Genomic DNA, 6393 nt, shown 5'->3' on the forward strand with positions numbered 1-6393 from the left:
CTGTAATCCCAGCTACTCGGGAGGCTGAGGCAGGAGAATCGCTTGAACCTGGGAGGCGGACGTTGGAGTGAGCCGAGATCGCGCTATTGTACTCCAGCCTGGGCAACAACAGTGAAACTCCGTCTCAAAACAAACAAACAAACAAAAAAACAAAAACAAAAACAAAAACCTTGAGTTGTTAAAAAAAAAAAATTACAGGGATCCAATTGTACATACGTATAAATGAATAAGTAATTGAGTCTCTGGCTTCAACAGATGAAGAGTTCAGGTTGAGAGAGAATTTAAATTCTGCTCAAAGAAGGAAACACACCGGCAATCTTGAGATGCCCACGTGCCTCTGTGCTCCATTGTTCTCTCCTATAGGAGCAGAAAAGCAGCAAACCAAGCATGCTGGGTTCCCAGAAGACCAACGCTGTGAGTCTAGAGGCAAAGGCAGCCTTCCTGTCGCTGCCTATCCAGGGCTCCTGGGGACCGCTTAGTGCTCTACCTCACTACAAGCAATAGCCTAGGGTGCGTTACCTACCCCACACGAAGAGAGAGCCAGAGTTACTTCGAATTTGTTTGAGAGCTGCTGCTCATCTCTGCAGCTCCCAGCTGCAGGTTGTGCTGGGAGGGCAGGGCTGTGTCTGAGTGCCCCTTGTCAGGGAGCAGAGATGCCTGGCATGTTCCAGGCTGTGGCCCAGGCTGTGCCAGGTAACCAGGTTGCATTTAGCCTACAGGGTACTCCCTCCCTCACTTGCTACATTGCTTTTTACTATCTTGTGGCCCCTTTTACAAATCCAGCCCACCACACCTCCCACCTCCCGGTGGAGCCAGCTGTGAGCCTCGGCAGAAGGGTCTTGGTAATTGCGGACCTCCCAGGACACTTGCCAACCTTGAGGGTTTGCTCAGTTACTGGAAAGCAGCTTTAAAAGTATAAATAGCTGTGGTAAAGACTGCACTTGTGAGAGTTGTCAAACCACAGAATACCCAACTTCTCCCTCCTGACAACTGATTTTTTTCTTTTTTGAGTTGGAACCTCACTGTGTCGCCCAAGCTGGAGTGCAGTGGCGCAATCCCTGCTCACTGCAACCTCCGCCTCCTGGGTTCAAGCAATTCTCCCGCCTTAGCCTCCTGAGTAGCTGAGTAGCTGGAATTACAGACACCCGCTATTGCGCCCAGCTACTTTTTGTATTTTAGTAGAGACGGTGTTTTACCATGTTGGCCAGGCTGGTCTTGAACTCCTGACCTCAGGTGATCCGCCCACCTCAGCCTCCCAAAGTGCTGGGATTACAGGCATGAGCCACTGTGCCCAGCCCTGACAACTGATTCTGAGAAATGGTCTTCTCCCCTTGAATAGCTGGTCTGTCTCCACTGGGGGAAACTCCAGTTTCTAAAGGTACACGAATGACACCATCCTGTGGGTGGGTGATGGCCCTCATCTCTCTTTATCTGACCTGATTTTTCAGTAGGAAACCAACTTCTTAGCCAGATGGGGCCTGTTCTGAATGTGCAATTGCTGCTAAATACATATCTTTTAAATCAAATTTACTCTTGCTCTAGCTGCTTGATTTTTTGGGGCAATGGAAACATGTAATTACAATCATGCTGAACTGTATTTGTTTCTGGAAAGCTTCAATGTTTGATTTTTAGAATAAAATAAGATTTTTTTATGCATTCATTTTTTTGCTCCCTGTTAAAACATTCATTCCAGGATGATCTACCTCGGGAGCACAGATTACAGGGTGATTATTATTTGGGTTCAGCATATAGAACAAGGAAGTGGCACACATGGATACAACTGTGCTTTACAGAAAACCTCTGCCAGGCCTCTTGGGTCTTTTTCTCTCCTGCTGCTTTAACAGATGCCTCCCCTTGTTGTCCAAATACTATAAAACTCTGAGCTTGTAGAGAGAAAACGTGGCATTGAGTGTGGCGAGGTTTCAGGTGCTCTTTTGTTGCCATGACGCTGATTATTTTCTCCTTCTCCCCAAGCTCCTCTGGTATCTTCATTTGCTTCCCTTGAAGAAAAGTTCTTCTTGGTTTTCCTAATCCCTTTCTACTGATATTCTGAAGACACCAAGAGAGACCTGGGCACGCTCTTTTTTTCTTCTCAGTTTTTCCCCCACTCAGAGATGACATGATTGCAGACATGACATCCATGAGCTCAAAGCTCTCATCCCCAAATAAACATTGAATTTAGCCAAACATTGGTCAAGCACCTACTGCCAGCAGACATGTATGTTAGGAGGATATTTGGCGGCAAGTAACAGAAAACAAAACAAAACAAAATCAGTCTGCCTAGAGCCTTATTAAAAATGAATCTCCGGCCGAGCACGGTGGCTCAGGCATATAATCCCAGCACTTTGGGAGGCCGAGGCGGGTGAATCACCTGAGGTTGGGAGTTCGAGACCAGCCTGACCAACATGAGAAACCCTGTCTCTACTAAAAATATAAACGATTATCCAGGCATGGTGGCACATGCCTGTAATCCCAGCCACTCAGGAGGCTGAGGCAGGAGAATCGCATGAACCTGGGAGGTGGAGGTTGCAGTGAGCCGAGATCATGCCATTGCACTCCAGCCTGGGCAACAAGAGCGAAACTCCATCTCAAAAAAAAAAAAAAAAAAAAATCATCGTCATCTTGGGCCAGACACGGTGGCTTACACCTGTAATCCTAGCACTTTGGGAGGCCAAGGCGGGTGGATCACCTGAGGTCAGGAGTTCAGGACCAGCCTCACCAACATGGAGAAACCCCATCTCTACTAAAAATACAAAATAAGCCTGGCATGGTGGCACATGCATGTAATCCCAGCTACTTGGGAGGCTGAGGCAGAAGAATCACTTGAACCTGGGAGGTAGATGTTGTGGTGAGCCAAGATCACGCCACTGTACCCTAGCCTGGGCAACAAGAGGGAAACTGTCTCTCCAAAAAAAGAAAAAATCTCATTAAAAAAAGATTCATTTTTCTTATGCAGCAAAAATTCAGGAGACATGCAGCTTCTGATGTTGGTTCAATGGCTAAAAATTATCAGGGATAAAAAATATGTATCAGGGATAGGCCGGACACGGTGGCTCATGCCTGTAATCCCAGCACTTTGGGAGGCCGAGGCGGGCAGATCACAAGGTCAGGAGATCACAAGGTCAAGAGATCGAGACCATCCTGGCTAACATGGTGAAACCTTGTCTCTACTAAAAATACAAAAAATTAGCCGGGTGTGGTGGTGGGCGCCTCTAGTCCCAGCTAGTTGGGAGGCTGAGGCAGGAGAATGGCATGAACCGAGGAGGCGGAGATTGCAGTGAGCTGAGATCTCGCCACTGCACTCCAGCCTGGGCGACAGAGTGAGACTCTGTCTCAAAAAAAAAAAAAAGGCAAGATTTCCCAGAACCTCCCAACAGACTTTTGCTAACATATAATTGGCCAGAATGTGTCACATGGCCACATTTAGTTGCAAAGGTAGCTGAGAATGCAAATGTTTGGCTTTTCCAATTCCAAATGTAGAGTCGAGGAAAGAAAGAGGTTGGGAATGGGTATGGGGCAGCCAAACCATGAGATCTGCAGCGTGAGATCCTTCCAACTGTGTTTTGAGTTTCTTCTTGGAATTTAACATGTGCTTTAGAGATAGTCTGGTGAGGTCAAGCTCAGATTTCCTTACCCTCCAACTCATCCTCTCTTCCCAGCTTTCTACCACTTATTAGCTAGCCCTTTCCTGCCTCCTGCTAAAGAGTTAACAACTATAGACTCATCTTGATTAATAGAGCAGGAGGAATCTTGGCTTAAAGCCAGAAAATAAGTCATTATGTCAAAACTCCAAAGATGGCTTGCTTTGCAATCTTGGGTGGCATATAGTTTGAGCCTTGATTTTTTCACCCGTAACACATTTCTTAATATTTCTTACTGCACAGGGCTATTGAGAGAATTAACTGAAATAGGCATACATGAAATGTCCTGGTAAAGCACCTGGTCCATATAGGCTCTCCATGGACATTTGTTGCATAAATGAATGGGACTCTGTTAATGAAACTGTCCCTATAAACTTTATAAAATAAATCTGGGAATAAGGGAGAGGAAGAAACAAAAATAAACTATGCTTGCAGCACATTCAGCATTAATCATTCAGTCAGCTTGCTCTCTGACCCACCTCCTCATAGTGGTTTGGTACCTGTTATACTATAATCACATTAACCCTATAGTTCCCCTTAACTGCTCTATAGATAACAACTTGAACGTTATGAAATATTAAGTTTTCCCTTTGATATATTCTTTTGGGTTTTGCATACCAGTGAAACTAGTGACATCAGCTGGTCTAAAGGACCCCAACAGGAGTTGACTTAACGCAGTTTCCACGTTCTGATAATTTTCATACCCCTTCCTCGATCAATCAACAACCACAATTTTCTAGCCCCTTGCCCTTCATAATTCTCTTAAAAACCCCACCCCAGAACTCCTCAGAGAGATGGATTTGAGGGTCTCCTTCCATCTCCTTGCTCAGCCACCCTGCAATCATTAAAGTCTTTCTCTGCTGCAAACCTTGCTGTCTTGGTGTATTGGTATGTCACTTCACAGCAGGCATACAAAACTGTTGGTCCTGTAACAGTATACAACTATTGGTTTGGGATGCCAGCATTCCTTACCTACTTCTGGTAACATCACCTCTTTCTCTTACAGAATCCTCTGACATCTTGTGGTCTTCAAAAGGCCTCCCAATCACAGTACTTACCACCCCCTGGCCAAAGACTGAACACATGACTCTACTGACCAATCACATTACCCCATCTCCTTGGCTACAGTGACTGGCATGTGACAAGTAAGGCCAATCAGAGACTCTCTCTAAAAATCTTTACTTGTATATGCTGAGAGATGTTTTCTTTGGCCTTTGGTTTTTTGGCTGTCTGTAGCTATGATATTCCCTTTCTCAGTCACCACTATCACCAGTTCCTTAATGCGTGTTTGTGTGTTGGATGAGGGCATAGACTTACAGACAATAGATGACAAATACAGTGACAGAGAAGAACAGGGGCCTAAGGGGGATTATCTGCTAAAGATAAGTGATGAACTAGAAGGGCCAAACTCTCTTCAAAGGGTAACTAAGGGACTCAATGTATGTGGGGGGAAGAACTGCATTGAATAAGATGTGTACGCCTGGCATTTTAAGTCAAAGTTTAATTCCATTGAAGGTTTAAGCCATGCCTGGCCTCTGTCCCTATTTGGTTGAACAAAATCTGCATGTAAGTGAACCCACAGAGTTCAAACCCATGTTGTTTAATGGTCAACTGTACATATACATGTTTATTCAATAAAATACAATTGTAATTTACTGAACCTAAACAGTGCAACTGGCCATCATGGAATGAATGGCATGGATGCACTTTTCTTTTTGGACTGTCTAGGACATCACACTCTTGGTTTTCCTCTTACCTCAACTGGTTGCTTCTTCCTGGTCTTCTTTGCTGGACTCTTCTTTTCTCTGATCTACTGACATTGCACAGCCTCCCAACAAGTCTCCCCGTTAGTACTCTTGGTCCCTCAGCCCAAGATAAGATTCTTTAAATCACAATTTTTTTTTTTTTTTTTGAGACAGAATCTCGTTCTGTCGCCCAAACTGGAGTGTAATGACGCGATCTTCGTTCCCTGCAATCTCAACAGCCTGGGTTCAAGCGATTCTTAGCCTTTGGAGTAGCTGGGACTACAAGCCACCACCACCATGCCCAGGTAATTTTTATAATTTTAGTAGAGGCGGCGTTTCACCATGTTGACCAGGCTGGTCTCGAACTCCTGACCTCAAATGATCCACCCAGCTTGGCCTCCCAAAGTTTTGGGATTACAGGGCGTGAGCCACTGTGCTGGGCCCAAATCACAAATCTTTTATGTTAATCCAAAACAGAACTTGATGTCCTCTATGTACCCCAACACCTCTGCTTCCCTAGTGTTTTCCATCTCATAATGGCAGCTATGTGCCTCCAGCTGTCTTGGCCAAAATTCTTGTCATCTTGACTCTGGTCTCTTACTCATCAGAAAATCCTATCACTTCCAACCTCAAAATATATCTAGAATTTGAACACGTGTCACTGCTGTGATGATGGCCATGATCATTCACTACCTGCGTTATTACAATAGCCCATCCTTACTAATCTGTTTCTGCCCTTGCCCATCACCTTCTATTCTCAAAGGACAATACTTAAAATTTAAGTCACATCAGATCACCACTATGCTCCAAACTCTGCATTAGTTCTCCCTTCCTCCTAGAGTAAGAGCCAAAGTCCTCACCACAGTCCTGAGGGCTATACATCATCTGCACCCTCACAGCCCCTTGCCTGTCTCACCTCAGTGACTGTCAGGTACCTTTGGCTCATTCTGCTCCTGACCACACTGGCTGTTATACCGCTCCTCAACATACCATGTGTTCTTCTTTCT

The sequence above is a fragment of the Papio anubis genome, chromosome 7, assembly GCF_008728515.1.
Source record: "Papio anubis isolate 15944 chromosome 7, Panubis1.0, whole genome shotgun sequence".
NCBI classification, from domain to species: domain Eukaryota; kingdom Metazoa; phylum Chordata; class Mammalia; order Primates; family Cercopithecidae; genus Papio; species Papio anubis.